Source organism: Doryrhamphus excisus, chromosome 12, assembly GCF_030265055.1.
Source record: "Doryrhamphus excisus isolate RoL2022-K1 chromosome 12, RoL_Dexc_1.0, whole genome shotgun sequence".
Lineage (NCBI taxonomy): Eukaryota > Metazoa > Chordata > Actinopteri > Syngnathiformes > Syngnathidae > Doryrhamphus > Doryrhamphus excisus.
Genome location: NC_080477.1, coordinates 17,363,389 through 17,388,546, shown reverse-complemented (window position 1 = coordinate 17,388,546; position 25,158 = coordinate 17,363,389). Strand labels below are relative to the sequence as shown.

The window sequence follows — 25,158 nt, the reverse complement described above, 5'->3', positions numbered from 1 at the left end:
CATACCTAATAATACACACAAACACGTTCCACCTCATAAAATGTATTTTTCATGTTTCATGTTTCACAAAAGAATAGCATCTTTTTAAAGTAGTACTAAGTAAGGAAACACCTAAATCTGAGGGCTTCTAAGGATGCAAACAAATAAACCCTGACCAAGCACAAAAATCCATGAGTTGAACCTTGGTTAGCATCTACCCCAGTTAGCATGTTTTCTCATTAACATAAAAAATGTAGGCCAAAATCTTACCTCAGTTTGTGTGGCTTATCTGGTTAGTTTTAATCCAAACACATACTTCCTTGTTAGCATCCTACTATCCAGCTAACAAAATGGCCACCGAAACCGAAAGTCAGCTACAGTATGCCATACGTTTATAACAATAATTGTAATCCTAGGCTTCTAAGGATGCAAACAAATAAACCAGGACCAAACACAAAAATCCATAAGAGTTGAACCTTGGTTAGCATCTGCCCCAGTTAGCATGTTTTGTCATTAACATAAAAAATTTAGGCCACAATCTTACCTCAGTTTGTGTGCCTTTTCCGGTTAGTTTTAATCCAAACACGTACTTCCTTGTTAGCATCCTACTATCTAGCTAACAAAATGGCCACCAGAACTGAAAGTCAGCTACAATATGCCACGTGTTTATAACTATAATTGTAATCCTAGGCTTCTAAGGATGCAAACAAATAAACCATGACCAAGCACAAAAATCCATCAGAGTTGAACCTTGGTTAGCATCTGCCCCAGTTAGCATGTTTTGTCATTAACATCAAAAATTTAGGCCACAATCTTACCTCAGTTTGTGTGCCTTATCTGGTTAGTTTTAATCCAAGCACGTACTTCCTTGTTAGCATCCTACTATCTAGCTAACAAAATGGCCACCGAAACCGAAAGTCAGCTACGGTATGTCACAAGTTTATAACTATAATTGTAATCCTATAAAAACATGTTTTATGTTCACATTTTGGGCTTTCTGGAATGAATGAATTAGAATTAAACAGGATTTGTTATGGGAAAAATTGGTGAAAACAAGTTGGACCTTCTGGAACAAACGCTAATAATGCTAACTAAAGTTCCACTGTCTATGCGAAAACACTCCGTAAACCTCCCTCCGCTGAGTTTGAAGACGGTTCTTAACTTTCTCACACTGTTAAGAATGTTAAACTGTGACTTTGCCTGTTCAGTTGATGACGGTTTTACGATGGTGACCCAGGAACAAATTCATTTGAACCAGGCTCCATTTTTGACATAATTTCCCACATTCCCACTTGAGTCCCACATCTCTTACCCAAAACATTGCAACACACTTACAAGGAAATCCTTTCTAAGGCATTTAAAAATGGCCGTTGTTTATTCTGGGAACTCTGAGCAAAGTAGATTAAATTAATCTTGTTTGTTTATTCTGCGCCTCCGGGGTTTGGAAACCACTTTGCACGTTTTAACCTGGTGACCCATCTTGAGTAGTAGTGAGTCGATGGAAACTGTTTGGAAGAAACGGCAGACATACTTTACACGTGGGAGCTGATTTGACAAACGCTGTGTGAGAGTGTGTGTGTCATGTTATCCAGTTCTGGTAAAACTGCTACAATTAACAGCGACATTCAACAAACCTCTAGTTTCCTATAGTCGGCGGGTGAAAAACATTGGCATTACCAGCTGTGGCTGTAGGTAACTTCCTGTTGTAGAGGGCAGTAGCTGTATTTCGAGGCCTTATCTACCTTTCAAAAGTCCAGAAGTTGGTGTGAAACTAATATGTGTAACACCTGCCGTACTCTTGTTAGAATGAACTCTTGCTCAGCTAGTAATGCTAGCTTAGCCATTTACGTTGTACTGCTATTACAACATTGGTTTTGTTGCTGCTGTGTTGTGCATTATTCATTCATTCATTCATTTTCTACCGCTTTTTCCTCAAGAGGGTCGCGGGGGTGCAGGAGCCTATCCCAGCTGACTGCGGGCGAGAGGCGGGGTACACCCTGGACTGGTCGCCAGCCAATCACAGGGCACATATAGACAAACAACCATTCACACTCACATTCATACCTATGGACAATTTGGAGTCGCCAATTAACCTAGCATGTTTTTTTGGAATGTGGGAGGAAACCGGAGTACCCGGAGAAAACCCACGCATGCACGGAAAGAACATGCAAACTCCACACAGAGATGGCCGAGGGTGGAATTGAACCCTGGTCTCCTAGCTGTGAGGTCTACATGCTAACCACTGTATCGCTGTGCATTATTGTTAATACATAATTGTTATTACATGACCATGTCGTCAAATAGATTTAGGTTTTTCTCTCATGCTTTCTCATGCACTCCAAATCATTATCAAAGTAAAAAAAATTACTTTCGCATTTATCACCTGTAAATGATCCATCTTTACCCCGACAACAATTACAGCATTTCCGGTATTATTGCTTATCATGATAACTACCCGGCGGCACGGCGTTCAAGTGGTTAGCGCGCAGACCTCACAGCTAGGAGATGAGGGTTCAATTCCACCCTCGGCCATCTCTGTGTGGAGTTTGCATGTTCTCCCCGTGCATGCGTGGGTTTTCTCCGGGTACTCCGGTTTCCTCCCACATTCCAAAAACATGCTAGGTTAATTGCCGACTCCAAATTGTCCATGAATGTGAGTGTGAATGGTTGTTTGTCTATATGTGCCCTGTGATTGGCTGGCGACCGAAGACAGCTGGGATAGGCTCCAGCACCCCTGCGACCCTCATGATAACACCCCCCCCCCCAGCCAGTCCACTCGATCCAGCAACACGGCATAGACTTTCTGTGAGGTCACTGTGCTAATTGCGCCACATGATGGAGGCTACAGTAAGTACTTTGCAGAGAGCACCAATCTCATGACTCCAAGTGAGCACTGGGAGGAAGCCATTAAATCCCTGCAGTTTAATCGACGTGAGGACTTATTTGGTGAGCGGGTTTGACAAGCGAGATAACAGGACTTAAAAATCCCACATCTATTGAGATCCAGCACAAGGAGTGTAGCAAAGGTATCAAGCTATTCAAAAAGAAAAAACCCGATAGAGGAAGCCATACATCAATAGTGCAGTCCCTCCTGGCAACATGGGGGCTGATTGGGGCCAGAGATTAATAACCAGTAACAATGAAGTCAGTCCTCTTTAACTGTGAAATTGAGAATAATTAGCTTTTTGTGTGTTTTATAATAGCCGGGCAGCATCTGTTCCTCTGTTTGTATTGATTTGCTGCTAGAGCACAATGCTATGGCTGCATTTTGCGACACCAAAACACATAAACATAGTTAATCAGTTAATTTGAGGGGCAAAATTGAACATATTTTCAAAGAAATACATTACTCGGCCCAGCTGAGAGTCTGTTTTTTATTCCAAAGTGGGAGTTTATTCTTTTCCCCCAGCAGTTCTTTCAAAACAAAGAAGTGGGGGGGGGAAAAAAAATAACAAGACAGAGGAATTTCTCTCTGGAGACGAACTTGTTGCATAATAGATTTCCAGCTTTCAGCTTTGCTCAGATTGATCCCGGTACTTTCTGACAAACTTACACCTTACTAAGACTTCACTACCGTCACAAACAAAACAGCATCAATTTTAGATAACATATAGTGCGTTATCTGCATCACTTTGCTGCTTTGCTATAAAAGCACAGAAACAACAGTTCCTTGTGAGAGTCACAGTTACACAATATAGTAAACTTAACAAAGCTTTGATACGTTATCGTGCTATAATGGCAAGAACTGTATTGATTTTATGGGATATCGGACCCTTATTGTTTGAGGAGGTGGCCGAGGACAAAGGTCACATTAGTACATGTACTAGAGTACTGGATTTTAACACATTGAAAGACAAATTACTTGTTAAGAGTGAACTAGGGCTGCACGGCGGTTGAGTGGTTAGCGTGCAGACCTCACAGCTAGGTTCAATTCCACCCTTGGCCATCTCTGTGTGGAGTTTGGAGGCATGAATGTGAGTGTGAATGGTTGTTTGTCTATATGTGCCCTGTGATTGGCTGGCGACCAGTCCAGGGTGTACCCCGCCTCTCGCCCGAAGACAGCTGGAATAGGTTCCAGCACCCCCCGCAACCCTTGTGAGGAAAAGCGGTAGAAAATGAATGAATGAATGAAAGACAAATTACTTGTTAAGAGTGAACTAGGGCTGCACGGCGGTTGAGTGGTTAGCGCGCAGACCTCACAGCTAGGAGACCAGGGTTCAATTCCACCCTTGGCCATCTCTGTGTGGAGTTTGCATGTTCTAGTTTGAATGTTCCTCCCACATTCCAAAAACATGCTAGGTTAATTGCCGATTCCAAATTGTCCATAGGTATGAATGTGAGTGTGAATGGTTGTTTGTCTATATGTGCCCTGTGATTGGCTGGCGACTAGTCCAGGGTGTACCCCGCCTCTCGCCCGAAGACAGCTGGGATAGGTTCCAGCACCCCCGTGACCCTCATGAGGACAAGCAGTAGCAAATGAATGAATGAATGAAAGAGTGAACTACTCTCTGCAACCAGGAGAGGCGCTGTCGAGTCAGTCTCAACAAGTTTCCTATCTGAAGGAGAACTGTGGGAAGTCGTATTACAACCACAAAAAACAGCAGCATCAATTAAATATAACAAAAATGCATGAATTGATGGAAAACTAGGGCGGCACGGTGGTCGAGTGGTTAGCGTGCAGACCTCACAGCTAAGAGACCAGGGTTCGATTCCACCCTCGGCCATCTCTGTGTGGAGTTTGCATGTTCTCCCCGTGCATGCGTGGGTTTTCTCCGGGTACTCCGGTTTCCTCCCACATTCCAAAAACATGCTAGGTTAATTGGCGACTCCAAATTGTCCATAGGTATGAATGTGAGTGTGAATGGTTGTTTGTCTATATGTGCCCTGTGATTGGCTGGCCACCAGTCCAGGGTGTACCCCGCCTGTCGCCTGAAGACAGCTGGGATAGGCTCCAGCACCCCCGCGACCCTTGTGAGGAAAAGCGGTAGAAAATTATTGAATGAATGATGGAAAACTAGCTTTTAAACACGCATGTAAACACCTTAATTGGATCATATTTGGCTTTTTAACTTATTCAATACCAAAGACGTATTAATATGTCTTTTGTTTTGTTGCACGTGAGGCAAAAAGAGGTGATAACAAACAAAATTAGTCATCAATGCTTACAAAAGTGAGGGTGAGAAAAAAAAGCAAGCACAAACAACAACAAGAAGGTGAGACAGGCCTCTCCTGCCTTGCATGCAAAAAGCCACCATCCTTCCCAGAGCTGCAGGTGGTCTTGAATATATATAACAGCAACAACACACAAAGTCATGCATAGACTCTGCAGACAAACAGAGACACGCTGTAGCCAATGCAAATGTCTACCTTTAAAGCCTCAAAGTCCTTGTGGAAAAGCGTGACTTTTCACAGTTAAATGCTGCGGGGAGGATCTCACTCACAGTTTACTCAGCAACAGCTTCATGCAGCACACGCACCTCAACCATGTGCAAGTCAAGGGAAAACAACAAGCCGTGCCCGTGTCTCAATTTCCACACTTCCATACTTACACTTTATGCATTTTGGGTGCGTTCAGAGTGAGAAGTACGGCAGAATGCAACCAATGCATACCCCATTACATGGTGAGTATGCAGGCATGAACCTAGCATCATTAAATTCACAATTAAAAAGGGAGAGAATATGCAATTCAACTCCAAAATAACTGACGCAACTCTACACTAATGTATGCCACTTTCAGAGTCATTTTAAGCCATAAAAAACTGCCACAGTTTTTTTCAGAAGAATGCATTTGATAAAAGCCCTGCAGCGATTATAGATGGATAAATCACACATAACAGGAAGGAGGAAGTGTGGAGGAGTGCAGTGTGCAGAAGGTTACACATCGCAGGGAGATTTTAATGCACACACGTGTGCACACACATGCTCATACATAGTTCAGTTCCTAATGTGAACACTGTAAATAGTTCATGATGCTAAATTTGTAAATACATTGGTATCGTGATGTAAAGAAACCCGTTTTTTTAATCCGGTTTCCTCCCACATTCCAAAAACATGCTAGGTTAATTAGCGACTCCAAATTGTCTATCGGTATGAATGTGCTCCACCTCGGGCAGACAAAGTGGACGCAGGGTCCTTGCGTCCCGGTTCTCCAGAGCTCCACGGCACCATTGGTGCTTCTGACAAAGTGTGCCCGACAATGAGTGCTTCTCCTCGGTCAGGCGATGTTGGAGGAGCACCAGCGGTGCCTAGTCTTTGAGACATGCTAAGTCAACAACTCCTATTCCCGTTAAATTAGAAAGTAGAAAGCGCAGTAGTTCTGGAGTGTGACCAATCACAGCCGAGTACATATGTACATACTGTACATATTGAGAATGTATACTGAATACTGATACACTTGGTGACAGTGCCAACTACTGACCTGGCATGCATACTGCAGTGTTATCATAGAAACCACCGACACGAGCCTGGTTGATGTTTCCCACATGTCAGTAGTGATATAGGAGATTGCATAGGGCCCCACAATCATCCCCCCCTTCGCCTCTTCCAGAGACCAATGGGTCATCCAGAATATTTTGGAGAGGTGGGAGTGTTTAAAACCAAACCAGCGAGCATCTCCCAACACATGCTGACCATTCCTCTGTGCAGCAATGGGTGGAGCTTGTGTGTTTGTTTGGAGTGTTTGAATGTGTGTGTGATTGCGTGGGTGAGGGTCTGTTTCAGCATATGTGTTTTTTTTTGTTTTTTTTTGCAAAAGGAGGAGGAGGAGGGGGGTTGAGTGTTTCAAGGAAAACTGCTTCCTGTTGCAGCTGTGGTTTACAGTAAAGCCAGGGAGGAGGGATGAGTGTTTTTCAGTCTTATTGATACACTATCACGCCACACGGGAGGTCGTTTGAAGGTCTGATTCCATCATCTTCCTCCACGTGATGTTGCAATCAATCGCTCATTATCTTGATTACATTGACACATTGTGGTTTCACAGCCTCAGCAATAGGATGCAGGAAGTGTGTTTAGCAAAAATAGGAGTAGTTTCAAATAGATGATAAAGTTATCAACACAATCAGCATTCGTACAATGATATGACACTGTAATGTGCATGCCAGGCCAGTAGTTGGCGATGTCATGACACATACACACCCACGCTTCCGCTATATCAGGGGTCTCAAACATGCGGCCCGCGGGCCAAATGTGGCCCGCAGGACACTAGTTTGAGGCCCCCGCCTTGATATGAAAGTTTAATGTTAGTGCGGCCCGCGCAAGTTTGATATGGATGCTGTATGGTATCATGTACCCAGAAAAAATTAGTACGTTTGATTAATGTTCATGTTAAAGGTTAAATAACTGTTAATAGTTATCCTCCCTATCCGTGTGGAAGTGGTAAGTTTTTGGCTATTTAAGTTTAAAGGAAATAACTTGAAGGCTACCGTTTAGGTCGCTAGCTCTCTAGTTTGCGAGTTAGCATGTGTCTCAAGACCCTGTAGTTGCGCAATATGTTGTAAATAAAAAGAGAATAAATGTGACGAGAGTCGTGTTTTGTCATGTCTACAGGGCTCTAATAATGCTTTGTTCATTTTAATCTGAAAAAAATAATTTGTCTACCCACCAACTATATGTAGTTTCTTAAGTTTTTATTATTATATATTTATTTATTACTGATTGATTGATTTTCTTTATTCTTGATTTGTTTATTTATTTTTCATCTTATTTTGTGTAGAAAAATAAAAAGTAAGATATTTGAGAACAGTGGAATGTTTTATCAGAGCTTTTCTTGTAGAAAATCGGAACAAAAGCAAAGTTTATTCATTTTTCTGTTTTTAATAAATGTGGTTTTTGTTTTTGGAAAACCTGACGCGGCCCAGCCTCGCCCAGACCCTAGCTCCAGTGGCCCCCAAGTAAATTGAGTGTGAGACCCCTGCACTATATTGAGGAACTGAGTCATCAAAATGTCCTCAAAAATGTGTTTGACAGATTTCGAAAACACTATAATACGCATAACAGGCAATGTGCAATCATTTTCTTATACTATGGCATATTTAAAAAAAAATACTGTACTGTACAATACTGTAGAAATATGTCATACTTGCACATGCGCACAATCTTCATTTTTGCATATGATATTTAGTGGTAGTATTTTGAAAAAAACTTACAATCTTTTGAGTGTGGCTAAAATGGGTACAATTAAACAAAACCAGGAAGTGAGGAACCTATCAAAGCCATAGTTTCTAGCTCCGCCCTTTCAGTACCTTACTAGTTTGTGGTTGAAGTGGGCCAAAATGTACTAAATAGTTGCATTATTTGGGTGCCTTTGATGTCCTAAAAATGTATTAAAAAAAAACCAAAAACCTTAGGGTGCTTAGGTACCAACATGGTAGAGTGCCAAAAAAGTGGTACAGTCCAGACCATGTAGTTTGGTACCTGTGTTAGAGGTAAACAAAACAGAATATTGTACTGATTCAAACTGTACTTTTTTCATTGTAAAATACACAACTAGGTTCCTGAAGTGAACAATTCAAGTGTCTATTTATAGAATATAAATATGTACCTTTACTTAAAAATTAGAACGTATGAATGATAAGAGCTGTGACAATGACGTGTGAATTTCTGCAGCACTAAATTGCAATAAATTAACATTAAAATATGTGTTTTTGAACCAAAATATTATCATTATTTGGTAAAGAGTGCATAATTTTACTGTAAATGAATTCTACGAGCCCTGCATGCTTTATAACAGACAGCTCCACGCACACACTCACACGTACGAACGTGCAAAAAGTGGGAAAAAAGAGCTTTACTCACCATTCCTGCTTGGTACATTTAGTTTTTTTTTAAAAAGCTCCACGTCTAACGTCCAATGAAAGCTTTTCAGGTTTTTGCGGTGCTGGGAAGTATATAAAAATCAGAAGGAGATATGGTTTAAATCCACCGAGAAGCGTTTGGGATTGACGTGTCGCTGAAATGAAGTCCTGCCTCTGAGTGTGTGTTTCCACACAGGCTGCAAAACTTCAAGCTCCGCCCACAACCCACGCTGCCGCGAACTGCTTCGGTAACGCCTGTCTGCTCCACCTAACACATCATCATCATCATCATCATGTCACACAAGTGGGAGTCCTAAAACTATGAATAGACGCTACTTTTTTTCTCACCTGTGAAATCATTTTATAAGATATGGACAATTCTATTAATATGCATTCACATAGTCACAATTAAACTTGATGGAACTTGATCTAGTTCCGATCCTGCACACAAACGGAACAAATTCTGCCTGAATTTACACAATTTAAATGATTGAACAATTTATTAAAAAAAAAAATTAAGGATATTTTAAAAAAAATGACAGATTAAAAAAAAATTTGGATCCAATATCAGATCCGGTTTAAAATTGCTTTTATATTATCCAGTCGCTTCTAATTATTTATACATAAAGCAGATTTTATTCAAACTGTATTAATTTTGCCTGATATTAATTGTTAATAAAAAAAATGTGTGTGGATTCACACCTAAATCTGGATCAGATTTGGTTTAAACTTGGTTTGGTATGAAAGATCTGATTACTTTTTACATTATAAGAAAATAAGGATTTAACACCAGAATCAGGATCATATCCAACTTAAACTCAAATAATACCAGCATCAGAATGTGGATTTACATCCAAACTTGGATCGGATCCGGATTGAAGTTGGTTTGATTGATTTCTTTACGTTTTACACCATTAAAATACAGCAATTTTTTACAAATTCAAACCGATGTATCTCTATGTGTACATTCACACACACAAAAAAACAAATACCAGAAAAATACATTTTTTATAATTTATGTATTTTTCTGGTATTTGTAAAATACATTTTTTTATAATTTATGTATTTTTAGGGTATTAGATTTGATCCAGTTTGATCAAAAGTTGCTATGTGTATGCAGGGTCAAAATCTGTGTCATCGAGCCAGGCTTAATTCAGATCTGATCCAGACTTTGGTGTGAATGGAATGTACACACGGTCATACATTGGTTAGATCTGATCCAGTTTGAACAAAAGTTGCTATGTATATGCAGGATCAAAATCTGTGTCATCAAACCAAGTTTAATCCGGATCTGATCCAGATTTCAGTGTGAATGGAATGGACACACGGTCGTACATTGGTTAGATTTGATCCAGTTTGAACAAAAGTTGCTATGTGTATGCAGGGTCAAAATCTGTGTCATCGAGCCGAGCTTAATTCAGATCTGATCCAGACTTTGGTGTGAATAGAATGTACACATGGTCATACATTGGTTAGATCTGATCCAGTTTGAACAAAAGTTGCTATGTGTATGCAGGGTCAAAATCTGTGTCATCGAGCCAAGCTTAATTCAGATCTGATCCAGACTTTGGTGTGAATGGAATGTACACACGGTCATACATTGGTTAGATTTGATCCAGTTTGAACAAAAGTTGCTATGTATATGCAGAATCAAAATCTGTAGACATAATACAATTTGTTCAAACCGGATTTAACCGAGATATGACTTTTTGGGCAGTCAGTTACATACACAGAAAATTGTATTTAAATTACATTTGACAGGAAACATATTGTGTATATTTTTTCCCGGTTTAAAAGCTATAGAATGAATAAAATATATTTTTTATGAAGCCACCTATAAGGGCGTCCTGTATTTTGGGTGTCATTGAGTCACTTGTTCTTCTGCCTCTTCTTCTCAGTGGACAAGTAGAACAATGACTGACAGCTGAGAGCGTCCGGCACAAAGAGCATTAGCGGGGATTATGTGGCAAAGGCAACGACTTGAATGCAAGCGTACGCAGCCATTCATGTAATCTCTTTTCACTGCTGCAAAAAAGACTAAAACGTCAGGTCGTGCTCGTCACACTTAATGTATTCATCCACATGCCGCAACACTAGTAAGAGCTCCCATGCATGAAACAACTATTTGTTTTTCTTTTCTTCTGTCTGAGATAACACCAGGGAATGTTTTCTTGTAAAATAAAGTAAAACAAAGATGTGTTTTGTGTCATTGTAGTTACCTGTTGAACAACTTAAGCAATTTCCACAAAACAAGCAAAAAAAGGTAAACATGACATTTGTGTTCCTCGCTGCTACTTTTATGTTCAAAAGTACGTATTCCGGGGACACTTCAACTTCAGCGTTATTATCCCAAATACTCCGCTAACAGAGGCTCCATTGTTGAACACATCGCTCTTAATCTGCCGCAATACTCCCAATAATATCCCCTTTGTCAAGACGCTCAAACGCACCACGGACTACACAGCAGCCATTCATGTAAGGTCAACGCTGTTCCAGGCGGCTTTTATTGGGGTTAAGTAAACAACAAGCTTTTTTTTAAATTTACAGCCACATTGGATTTGGTGATGTGGAGATTAACATTTTCATGGATGGCTTCAGTCGGGATGCTGACATGCTGACAAGGTCGTGACATTGTTAGAAGAGCCTAATGACCTTGTCCTCCTCAGAGACCTGAACACTGATGACTCATCACAAGCAATGCAGCTCAATGGGGTGCTGTTGGTAGACCACTATATGTAAGTACGTTAATAAATAATACAAATAAATGTAAGTAAATTGTATTAATAATTATTAAAGATGTACAGTTGCAGTCACTGTAGCTTACTCCCATAAAACATTGCATCCAGCATCACTCTCCAAAGGTTCAGTTCTGTCATTTAAAATATGTTGCTTTACATCCATTCATCCATCCATTTTCTATGCCGCTTGCTGGGGTATGCTGGAGCCTATCCCAAATGACTTTGGGCGAGAGACAGGATACACCCTGGATTGATCGTATATGTTGCTTTCTATCAAACTATGAAAAAAGTGTTGTCAGGCAGAAAACAGGTTTAAGTTTGTTTAATAAAAGTATTTAATGAAAAAGTATTTAATGAAGGTGTGCAAAACATATATTCATCCCAGCTGTCTTTGGGCAACTGGTCACCAGCCAATCACAGGGCACATATAGACAAACAACCATTCACACTCACATTCATACCTATGGACAATTTGGAGTCACCAATTAACCTAGCATGTTTTTGGAATGTGGGAGGAAACCGGAGTACCCGGAGAAAACCCACGCATGCACGGGGAGAACATGCAAACTCCACACAGAGATAGCCGAGGGTGGAATTGAACCCTGGTCTCCTAGCTGTGAGGCCTGCAAGCTAACCACTCGACCACCGTGCCATCACAAAACATATAATTTTTCCTGGAATTCGGGGGAAGGGTGCCCTGCAATATAGTTCATTTTATTACATAGACATACTAAATGCAGTGAAAGTAAATCCATGTTACCGTGTACAGTGAGTTTGAAGAATATCATAGTAGTAATATAAATGTACTCTTTAGTACAGAAGTATATAGCATCTATTTTAATACCTGCAACTGTATCAAATATAAACTTCATTACACTTGTGTCTATGCTCAACATATTCAACAATGAAAAGGCACAGTATGATCACTGTACACACACACACACACACACACACACACACACGTCAATCAAGTATGGATTTGTTGTCATGGTGACAGGGAGATTAATTAAACAGGAGATGCATATGATCACATTTCATGCCTTGACTGTCATTGCAAGATAGCGTCATTTGAGATAAAACCACAATTTGTTATTGTCTCTGTCAAGGAGTTATGTGTCGGTCTACTTCCTGTTTACAGTTTTCCACAAATTTACTCAGATTTTGTAAACATTTTAGTGAAAATCACCTGAACAATGAATAAAATGTCTGCTCATACTTCCTCTACAGTGGTGTGAAAACATATGTGGGGTTGTTGCGGGGTCTTTTGTGACCTCTTGGATGAGTTGTTGAGGGGTCATTTTGGTCCCGTTCCTGGGAAGGTTCACCACTGTTCCATGTTTTCACAATTTAAGGATAATGGCTCTCGCTGTGGTTTGATTGAGTCCCAAAGACTTAGAAATGGCTTTATAATATTTTTCCAGACTCATAGATCTCGATTAATCTCAGTTATATTTTAAAGAGGGGGAAATCATTTTTTCACACAGGGCCATGTAATGTAAGTTTTTTTCTCCCTTAATAATTAAAAGTTTCATTCATTCATTTTCTGTACGGCTTATCCTCACAACCACAAGCTGGAGTGTAAAGGTGACTATAGGGGTGTTATTTCATGTCTACGGGGCTCTAATAAAGTTCATTCGTTCATTTTCTACCGCTTATCCTCACAAGGGTCGCGGGGGTGCTGGAGCCTATCCCAGCTGTCTTAGGGCGAGAGGCGGGGTACACCCTGGACTGGTGGCCATTCATTTTCATTCATTTTCTACTGCTTATCCTCACAAGTATCGTGGGGGTTGCTGGAGTCTATCCCAGCTGTCTTTGGTCGCCAGCCAATCACAGGGCACATATAGACAAACAACCATTCACACTCACATTCATACCTATGGACAATTTGGAGTCGCCAATTAACCTAGCATGTTTTTTGGAATGTGGTAGGAAACCAACGCATGCACGGGGAGAACATGCAAACTCCACACAGAGATGGCCGAGGGCAGAATTGAACCCTGGTCTCCTAGCTGTGAGGTCTGCGCGCTAACCACTCGACCGCCGTGCAGCCCTTAAAGGTTTCAAACGAGTGAAAAAAAAAAGAGTAATCAGGAAGGGGTATCTTGTATTCAATAAAAATGTCAACAACACTGTAAACGTCGACTTTACAGATGCCATGTCTGCCCTGAAGGTGACCTTTTCTCAATGCAATATCAATTTGATGCATCATTTGTTTACATGAATGATGCAGTTGGCAAGAAATTGGGGCGCAGTAATTACTATACTGTACTCAGTAATAAATCAACTTTGATCAAAGCAAGGTAAAATTTGTTGTACAATTGCATGGAATTTTGTTCAAACATATTCTAAATGTATCTTTGATTGACACCTCGAAATTAACTTTATTGAGCTCCAGGAAAAACACACAAAAATCCATTTGGCCTCCTAATGCCAGACTAGCAACCCTTTCTTTATCTGCCATTAGCAATAAAAGCCAATATGTGCTCCAGCATCTACGGGAGGGGCTGACATGGGGCATTAATATGAATTATATCCACCTTAATATGCTTTACTTTGCCCCTGAGGATTGAGAATATGACGTCAGCCAACTCTAATGACACCGTGATGTATATATTATATGTATTTGGACCTTTATTTTCCCCCTTCTGTGACTGTGAGGGAGTGAGGGGGCCATAGGTGAAGGTCCTGCACAGCTGCACAATGAGACGTGGAGGGAGTTCAGTGGGTGGGGGGACGTGGAAGAAAGGAACCAAGCCTGCAGGCACGGAATATGAATTAATGACTTTTTAAATATGCAACAGCAACACAAATAGCATTAGATTTAATGATAACCTTTTTTTTTTACAACAGATTTATTATTTGGATGAGATTATTTGAAAGGTTAACAGGTTAATGTTCAGGCAAGAACCCTGTTGATTATGGTTAAGGTCAAATCACTCCTGAAGTATGAAGTTGACTGTTATACTGTTATTATTTTTCATTTTGCACTGTTGGATCATAAGGAGGTTCTAAATGCATCTGCTGATCAAATGTTTAAGACTGCAGCCTTTAAAAGCCGTAACCTTGATAAAAATGCGGATTTAATGGCATTTTCACACTGATATATTCACACTGATCTGTTGATGGCCAAGGCAAAAAAGCTTTCTCTCTTTGAAAGCAGTTGGATTGTTGTTACTACAAAATTTCCCATTTGGAATTTGCACAAGAGAACTAAATGGGACATTGAGAGGTGGAAGAAAGTTTTGTTCTTTGATGAGAAAAAAATTGAACCTTCATGGTTGGGGTGCAGGCACGGTAGAGGAGTGGTTACTACGTAGGGCCACACAGCTAGGAGACCCGAGTTCGATTCCACCCTGTGTGGAGTTTGCATGTTTTCTCCGGGTACTCCGTTTTCCTCCCACATTCCAAAAACATGCTAGGTTAATTGGCGACTCCAAATTGTCCATAGGTATGAATGTGAGTGTGAATGGTTGTTTGTCTATATGTGCCCTGTGATTGGCTGGCGACCAGTCCAGGGTGTACCCCACCTCTCGTCTGAATACAGCTGGGATAGGCTCCAGCACGCCCGCGACCCTCGTGAGGATAAGCGGTAGAAAATTAATGTGAATTCATGAATATATGGATAAATTTGTGTTAAAGTGAAAGTGAAATGTATCTTTTAACAAAAAAGCCTTTTTTGTCGAGAATGGATATTTTGCTGAAATTTTTGTTCTACATCAATATTTATTCCCATATATCAGTGGCTGTGACATCTTAACTTCCATCATAGCTAGGAGACCCGAGTTCGATTCCACCCTCGGCCATCTCTGTGTGGAGTTTGCATGTTCTCCCCGTGCATGCGTGGGTTTTCTCCAGGTACTCCGGTTTCCTCCCACATTCCAAAAACATGCTAGGTTAATTGGCGACTCCAAATTGTCCATAGGTATGAATGTGAGTGTGAATGGTTGTTTGTCTATATGTGCCCTGTGATTGGCTGGTGACCAAAGACAGCTGGGACTCCAGCACCCCCCACGATACTTGTGAGGATAAGCGGTATAAAATGAATGAAAATGAATGGTAGGGGCGCCATCATGATCTGGGGTGATTTTCCTTTAGTGGAACAATGAAGCTTCAAGTTGTGCAGGGGCGTCAAACAGCAAATGGGTATGTGGACATTTTGCAGGGGGCATCCGTCATGACTGAAGACCTCAGTCTTTGGACCACCCTGATCTAAGTTTACAAAAATAGACATCAGTTCCAGACAGTGGATACCTCCGCCACCCGGAGCTACATTCCCAGTAGAAACACTGGCATCAAACACGGCCAAAGTTCAGAGTTCAGGTTTGAACATTTAGTTCCTATTTTAGGTGGGTTTAGGTTTTTTTTTAGTAATGACCTTAAACTTTTGATTGGTTTGGATCAGTTGTGTTGTCATTGACTAACAAAGTATTTCAATTTGTTTGCTGCCCACGAAGAAGAACGCAGTCTGACAACTTTCCGATTGAGCGGGTACAAGATACCTCAATCGGATTGGGGAAAGGAATATTCCACCCCTGTGAATCCGATTATATATTCATTCGGATTGATACTTTTCTTTCGGAATGAGGTGTATACAAAAGTTAGATTCTTTCCGTTTGAGCAAATAACCCGAATGGAATTGGAATATTTGGGTCCATGTAAACGTGGCTATTGGTACCAAGTAGTTTTTTGTGATCTATTAGAAGACATTTTCACCGTGTACAGATAATTCCTACTATATCAAAGCAGGAAACCGAGTCATGTTATTCCAGAATGGAATATTTTGAGTCTCATCTGGTTACATATTGGATCCTTGTGGTGTCTCTGGTTGATCTGAAACCATGATTAAAAATAATATGGAAGCCTATATAAACAAACCCAGACTTTTTCGGGGCATTTGAGCAAAGCGGCAAGGTGAGCTAGTCTTTAATAATTGCTTCTCCAGCTGCTCAGCCACTGTTCTTCATACTTTCCATACTTCATAAACGTCAGAGGGGACCTCAAGTAGCGGCGCTATCACGTCTTGCTGCAACTTTTAAAGGTCACCATGGAGACGCCGTGTCTCTCATTGCCTGTAATAGGACTCAACGGGGCTCCGAATCAATGAAGTGTCCAACGCATTAACCAATGACCACGCATTGTTCTTCCCCTCATTTCCTGTTTGTTTATTAGTTTGTAGCTACAGCCTAATTACTGTACGAGGCGTGTAATGCCTACAGAGAGCATGTCTTAGCTAAACAGCCCGCAGGAAACACTCTTTCATGTGCTAATCAGCCGTTAATAGCTCCTCCATATTGGCATATTGCTTCTATGAGAAGAAAAAGGAAGTGAACAGCAAGCGTGTTTGGCGTCAGTATATGTGATGATGATGATGGTGATGATGCGGGTTGCAATCACTGACAATCAGAAGTGAGCTGCATGCTGATTAGCTAGGAAAACAGAATGTTGTTTTTCTTATACTCTAGTCACACTAGAGGTGGATTGAGCCGGAGTGTCGTCGGAATGTCAATTCCTGATTCATTCCTGGATATTCAAGGTGTCTTTGGAATATTCTGACTGTGTTCCGAGTGAATTCCAACTATAAGGGCCCATTCTTGTGGCCGCCCTGGATTTTTAAAGCAACCTAAAAACTTTAGAGATTCAATGTTGAAAGTCATTGGAAAGGTATTTTAACAGCACAGACTACATTCTAAATCAGGGGTCTCAAACTCAATTTACCTGGGGGCCACTGGAGCTAGGGTCTGGGCGAGGCTGGGCCGCATCAGAAAAATGAATAAACTTTGCTTTGGTTTCGATTTTCTACAAGAAAAGCTCTGATAAAACATTCCGCTGTTCTCAAATATCTTCATTTTTATTTTTCTACACAAAATAAGATCAAGAATAAAGAAAATCAATCAATCAGTAACAAATAAATATAATAATAATAAAACCACATATAGTTGGTGGGTAGACAAATTATTTTTCTCAGATTAAAATGAACAAAGCATTATTAGAGCCCTGTAGACATGACAAAACACGACTATAGTCACATTTATACTCTTTTTATTTACAACATATTGCGCAACTGCAGGGTCTTGAGACACATGCTAACTCACAAACTAGAGAGCTAGCGACCTAAACGGTAGCCTCCAAGTTATTTCCTTTAAACTTAAATAGCCAAAAACGTACCACTTCCACACGGATAGGGAGGATAACTATTAACAGTTATTTAACCTTTAACATGAACATTAATCAAATGTAGTATTTTTTTCTGGGTACATGATACCATACAGCATCCATATCAAACTTGCGCGGGCCGCACGAACATTAAACTTTCATATCAAGGCAGGGGGCCTCAAACTAGTGTCCTGCGGGCCACATTTAGCGTGTTTGAGACCCCTGGTCTAAATATTCCTACGGTATTCCAACAGCATTCCAAACATTTCATTTCAACTCTCGTGTTGTCTTCGCCATGGAACAAGAAAACTTTTAAAATGCATTTTAAAATTATTTTATGGTTTTAGTGTAAATTTGGATGAAAAAGTAGAAACAGAAGTCAGTCAATTATAAGAGTCTTTAATATTGGTGGACCAGCCAGGACAACTCTCATGTTGTGTGAGTCATGGAGCAAGATAACTCTCATTTTTCTACAGATTACTTGAAAATGCATTATTGTGTTTAATATTTAGATTGTTACTCTTCATGGAGATGAAATGAGCAGTAAAGGAAGAAAGTACAGGACCTAAAAATGGACTAACATCTGGATGAAATAGTTATGAGACTTTTCTTATACACAATGCAGGGTCGACCGTGTATGAAATATTAATATTTTAACACACAATGTGTAAAAGGCACATATAGTGCCACATTTGTGTAGAAATTACAATTTGCTCACTGTTAGTGTAGCATCCCATGAGACACACAAGCACCAAACTTGATTTGATCGAGGCTTTTACTGCAGGTTGGAGTTATCTCATAAAATCATAGTACAATCACAATCATAATAATCCCAAATAAAAAAAGTACCAGCCCCCACCAAACTAAAACTCAACTCTATGCCTCCAACGCCACTTCCTGTCTACCCGCTTCTCAGCTCCCCTAGGAAACACATTTACAGCAAGAGTCTTATTTATGTATATATTAAATGGCTTTTTTATGTTATTATGTTTACTATATTGAGTAATATGAGTGTAAATGTGTATTATTTCATCTTTAGAGGGCTCTAATGATCTTAAAAACAGGGTTTAGAAGGTCATAAACAAGTTTTCTATGCTATAACTACAAAAATATTTAGGTTTATAAATAAGGAATTGGAGGCTGCACGACGGACAAGTGGTTAGCGCGCAGACCACACAGCTAGGAGACCCGACTTCAATTCCACCCTCTCTTTGTGGCGTTTGCATGTTCTCGCCGTGCATGCGTGGGTTTTCTCCGGGTACTCCGGTTTCCTCCCACATTCCCAAAACATGCTAGGTTAATTAGCGACTCCAAATTGTCCATAGGTATGAATGTGAGTGTGAATGGTTGTTTGTCTATATGTGCCCTGTGATTGGCTGGCGACCAGTCCAGGGTGTACCCCGCCTCTCCCCTGAAGACAGCTGGGATAGGCATAAATTTTAGTTTATTTTTGTTTTATTGTACAGTGGTTGAATTCTCTTTTGCTCGTGTATGATTGAAAAGGGCTGCATGGCGAATGGGTGGTTAGCGCGCAAGCCTTGCAGCTAGGAGACCCGAGTTCAATTCTACCCTCTGTGTGGAGTTTGCATGTTCTCTCCGTGCATGTGTGGGTTTTCTCCGGGTACTCCGGTTTCCTCCCACATTCCAAAAACATGCTAGGTTAATTAGCGACTCCAAATTGTCCATAGGTATGAATGTGAGTGTGAATGGTTGTTTGTCTATATGTGCCCTGTGATTAGCTGGCGACCAGTCCAGAGTGTACCCCGCCTCTCGTCCGAAGACAGCTGGGATAGGCTCCAGCACCCCCGCAATCCTTGTGAGGATAAGCGGTAGAAAATGAATGGATGAATAAGGAATTGTACTTGGCGGCAATTTCCTCATCACAGTCCAGTCTCGAACCAATTAACAGCAATAAAGTCGGGATTGCTGTATGTCCAAATCTTGTGTTTTAGTCCTAATTAAAGAAATGTTTGTCCCTGTTTGGAGGTATGTGCTTTTCTGCGAACAGCGCCGAAATCCTCAACCTGGCATAACAAGTCAAAATTAAAAATAAAATAAAGCAACACAAATTACTTCCTGCTAATTTGGGATTTGAAATGCTGATGTCATGATGACATGAGATTCTCTCTCCGTTGGAAGCACTAAACCTTCGCGGAGAAGCAGCAGCAGCCATGCAAGCGTCCATATGTCCCACTCCCTGAGGTTTATCACACATAGTGACAGTGTCAGGCTTCAGTTGTAAGCCAATGCATCCTCATTGTGAAGCTGGCAGTCAAGAGTCACAGCAAACTAGTGCATCACTTCTCCTCATCATGAACTTAACGCAGCATCAGCATCTCAGCACCGTGTGCCCAACAAGGTGACCGGCATCCCTCTTGTAGATAACACCCTTGTGTATAGCTTTAAAATGACACACACTTAAATGACAACTCCTTAAATACACACATAAACACACACACACACAGGGAATGTGATGCATATGCTATCTGGAGTAAGTGAGCCATCTCACTCCACTCCGCTACTATAATCGTCACTGTGCATGAATGACAAAATAAAGCATCCTTTTGTGTGATTCCGAGCCGCCTGCCTGCTGTCATATATCAAAAAGGAGGGACTCACCGTGAAGCGACAAGGAGCCAGGTGGCGTAAGCGGCGGCTGCAGTGGCGAAGGAATCCCCCTCCTCCTCTTCTTCCTATTCCTCTTCCTTACCGGTGTGTAAAGTGTGTGTGTGTGTGTGTGTAGAGCTGATCCAGCAGATGCAGACCGGAGCTACCAATAGAAAGAGGCGAGAGGGTGTGTGAGGCACAGCAGAGGAGGGGTCTGATAGCATTACATCATGGGCGAGGGTTCTGCAGGGGGTGGGGGAAGGTGTGTGTCCTTGTATTTTCAGCACTGTATATTTCCCTTTTTTTTTTGGCAGGATGATTAACCATGTGCATACCTGCATGCTATTATTTAGCAATAACAGCTAAAGCTAGATTCATTTCAAGTCTAAATAAGAAAAATGGCAGAAAATGTTCCTTTTTTTTTTAAACGCTCTAATGATGAATAGCTCACTTCCTGACATTTCAGGTGCAGTCTCGAAAATGCAAGAGTTCAAGCCTAAAAAGAGAACAGAGATGGACTAAAAAAAACAATGACAGCTCAGGGTCATCCCGAGCAGCGTCTCACTCGGATCCGTCTGTGGCCGTTTGACACCAAAGAATACGATAGCAGCCATGCAGGAAACATACTGATAAGGATGGTCTCTTTTTCTCCTACTTTTCCCTCAGCAAAATGTTAAATAGCGAGGCGTTCGCAGGCCTTGAATCAAGGTCGGACTGCAGATGCAGACACATCAACTTTTTTAGACCGTCAGGCAACAGTTTGGAAGAGGGCAGACCTCCGCTAAGGCTCGTTTGAATGGGATAGAATACCTTGTTTCTAATCACTGTACAGCACAACACAAGATTAGCGCTAATTCTGATTTCTTATTGTTTTGCATGCTTGTCACACACAAGTTTCAGATCAGCAAACAAATTGAAATACTGTGTTAGTCAATGACAACACAACTGATCCAAACCTGTGATCACATTAGCCACGTATACATGGACCCGAATATTCCAATTGAATTTGGTTTATTTGCTCAAACGGAAAGAATCTAACATTTGTTTACATCTCATTCCGAAAGAAAAGTGCCAATCCCAATGAACATATAATCGGATTCCCAGGGGTGGAATATTCCTTTCCCCAATCCGATTGAGGTATCTTGTACCCGCTCAAACGGAAAGTTGTCAGACTGCGTTCTTTTATTCGTAATTGAAATGCTTTTAGAATTGTAAATCTAGAATTTTAAAACTGTAAAGACATGTGTGAGACTGGTTCCGGTTTTGTTAGCTAGCTGATAGGATGCTAATGAGGATGCTAATGCTAATGAGGGCAAAAGGCGCCATACTGTATGCTAACCGGATAATACAAGTAAACTGAGACAAAATTTTGGCATACATTAACCAAAAAGCACGCTAACCAAGGTGGATGCTAACCGAGGTTCCCCTGTGTTTGTATTTTGGTTCAAGAAACAATTTTTTAAATGCTTAAAAATGCCTAATTTAGGCAAAAAATTATTTCATTCATTCATTCATTTTCTACCACTTATCCTCACGAGGGTCGCATGGGGTGCTGGAGCCTATCCCAGCTGTCTTCGGGCGAGAGGCAGGCGAACACCCTGGACTGGTGGCCAGCCAATCACAGGGCACATATAGACAAACAACCATTCACACTCACATTCATACCTATGGACAATTTGGAGTCGCCAATTAACCTAGCATGTTTTTGGAATGTGGAAGGAAACCGGAGTACCCGGAGAAAACCCACGCATGCACGGGGAGAACATGCAAACTCCACACATAGATGGCCGAGGGTGGAATCGAACTCGGGTCTCCTAGCTGCGAAGCCTCGGGTTGCTGTGCAGCCTGTTTTTGTGCATATGCACCACCAAAGCTACTTTATAAGGAAGTGACTTATTGAACCCCCATACCCTCCACTAATGCATCTTGCTGTCACTTTTAAGTAAATGTACCTGTGTCTACTTTTGTATTTTGGCAGCAGGTTAAAAAATGTCTTCCTCTCATCAAATTTCTCTTAAGAAGTGCTGACCGGGCATGCTCCATTCATCATATGTCAAATACAAAGTGATTTGTTCCCCAGCGTGTTGTGTATGCAAAGGTAACGTTGCTTTCATTCGGTGTACAAGATTGCCCAGTAGATTCTTCACTTCCTCTTCCTGTTATTGATTGGTTTGCATTTTCTGGTCTAAACAAATCGAACGTGTGTTAATGGAAATGAATAATTCAGGCTTTTCCTATTTTATCATTCTTGACAGGTGCCTATTTATTATGACGGTATAAATGTCTATATACAGCACTTTTCTAGCCAGATGGATGTATGTATAGGCAAGACGTATGATGCAATATGGTGAGCTAAAAGACACATCATGTTGGATGTATAGCGGCCATGACATGTGTGCATGTATGCCCATTCATACATCCATTTTCTACCGCTTTTCCTCACGAGGGTCGCGGGGGGTGCTGGAGCCTATCCCAGCTGTCTTCGGGCGAGAGGCGGGGGTACACCCTGGACTGGTCGCCAGCCAATCACAGGGCACATATAGACAAACAACCATTCACACTCACATTCATACCTATGGACAATTTGGAGTCGCCAATTAACCGAGCATGTTTTTGGAATGTGGGAGGAAACCGGAGTACCCGGAGAAAACCCACGCATGCACGGGGAGAACATGTAAACTCCACACAGAGGGTGGAATTGAACCCTGGTCTCCTAGCTGTGAGGTCTGCGCGCTAACCACTCGACCGCCGTGCCGCCCTTACATGTGTGCATGTATGATAGCATCCAAAAGTGCTTCAATCCAAACATAAACACCACATTGTTACTGTTTATCTTCCTGATTCTTGGCAAGTTCCAGTGAAGCTGCGTCAAAACAAAGCCGTGCTGGGAAGGCGCCACTTCTCATTGAGTCATTAGGAGCCATGACGTTAAGAATAGCCAAGTGTATTTTGTCACTTATGCTTTGGGACATTTAAGGAGACATGTCCAAGAACAGTTGAGATGTTGTTGTCTCAGATGATGGCCAGAAGATGAGATAATGTTTTTTTTGTTTTTTTTTAAAGCTGGGTGGAGACAAAGTGGAAGCAAATGAAGACAAGCAGCAGCTGGAGAAAAACAACAAGGGAAATGACTGAACTTTAGAGAACAACATGATAAAAAAAAATGGAGTACCAGGAGAACAGACTTGTTCCTTTTAAGGGTGGGACCGGCTGTTTTTGCAATCAGTAGCGTGCCCTCTGTAAAGAATCGTGCAGTACAGGACAATGAATGGTCATGATTGTGAACTAAAAAAACAATATGACCTTTTTAACCGCCTTTCATTTTATAATAATAATAAATAATAATACATTTTATTTGTATAGCGCTTTTCAAAATACTCCAAGACACTTTACAGAAGAATGGAGTTGAATAAAGCAAGTAAACAGAATAGAAGACTACAGCAAACTACAACATTCATTGGTTAATACACAGTTAAAACATGAGTAATACGCATATAAAGCAATTTTATCATCTCAAGTGGAGCGTAACTATCAGTCTAAATTGCACTGACCATTTTATTTAATTCCGCTACCTTCAAAAATGCTGCAAACCTTTAATCTAATATAATAGAAATTTAAAAAAAAGAATACTCTCAAGCCCTCTAGCTACAGTCCTTAACATTACGCCCTTCAATTTAAGACAGCACCTAAGAAGCTCTATTAATAGTTCAATTCAATTAAAAAATATATATATATATACATTTCTCCTTGAAAAGGGAGTGTCCTCATGCATAAAGGTGTCCGCTGGCATCTGCAGTGATGCCTGTCAGCCCATCCAAGCCCCGCCCCTCTTCTTTCTTTCTTTCTTTCTTTCACCACCATGCCTACACTGTTCCCTGTTGCCTTGGCAACCTTATGGCCGGTCAGGCCTCTATCGCTGTCTTTGGAGACACAAGGGTGACTTCTGTGCTCGCCTCCGAGCAGCTGGAAGACTCGCTTAGGGTTATAAAGGGTCCACGTGCTGGCGCACACCTACACTTCTTCAGTATGACCGTTATATATGTCAATAAAGATTTTTATTTTTTTTTACAAATGTGTTTACTGTACTTTTTATTGACAGCTCTTTTTCACACATTTTCTACTAGCTTATCCAAACCATTTGTAATTACCATGAGTGTAATGAAAAGGACCTTTGCAGTAGAATTTGAAAAGAATCAAGGAAATAAGCCAAACTGAGGATGAGTCAGTCATGTATTGAAATGAGAAAGTGAGCAAAAGCAAATTCCAGGGACAACAAGTAACATCATATAACTATAAAAATGTGTTTTGTGTTTTTGAATAACTGGATTAATTCCGGATAATAAGATTTAATTTAAATTTAAATTTGTTTCTAATGGGAAAAAGTGATAGCTACCGTCCGTTTCAGTTAGTGTTGGACATTCTGGAATGAATTCATGACGCTAACTAATGTACCCTGACAATAAGACTACTCGACCCTTGTTTTTTCTAGACTCAAGTTTTGAAAAATTAATTTTAAAAACAAAATTCAAACCACTGCTTTGTTGATCACAATTATCTTAACATTAATTACCATAACTAGCATCACAAATGTTCATTATAGTTCATTATAAGTCAAAATTATTAGTCATCTCCTCCCACTCCGTGTGGAAGTGGTAAGTTTTTGGTTTCTTCTTCTTCAGACCTTCTTCTCCACTTTGTTTAAAACACGTTAGAAGTGTAAAGTGTGACCAATTATTTAATTGATCAATTATCACTGTTTCATGGTTGACTGTAGTTCATTATAAGTCAAAATTATTAGTCATCTCCTCCCACTCTGTGTGGAAGTGGTAAGTTTCTGTCTTCTTCTTCTTCAGACCTTCTACTCCACTTTTTTTGAAACACTTTAGAAG

General features: G+C 40.8%; 1 protein-coding gene across 4 annotated transcripts in view; it reads right to left on the bottom strand.

Annotated features, from left to right (window-relative positions):
* LOC131139823 (semaphorin-4B-like) overlaps positions 1-25,158 on the bottom strand; it is a 97,864-nt gene that overhangs the window by 43,904 nt on the left and 28,802 nt on the right. Inside the window, exon 2 of one of the 4 annotated variants that reach the window (XM_058089726.1) lies at positions 20,282-20,432. The gene's annotated coding sequence lies outside the window, so the exon portion shown is untranslated. Of the gene's footprint in view, positions 1-249; positions 353-797; positions 1,857-8,772; positions 9,104-20,281; positions 20,433-25,158 lie in introns of those variants that run through there. The other 3 variants (XM_058089725.1, XM_058089729.1, XM_058089728.1) reach the window with 3 other exon arrangements.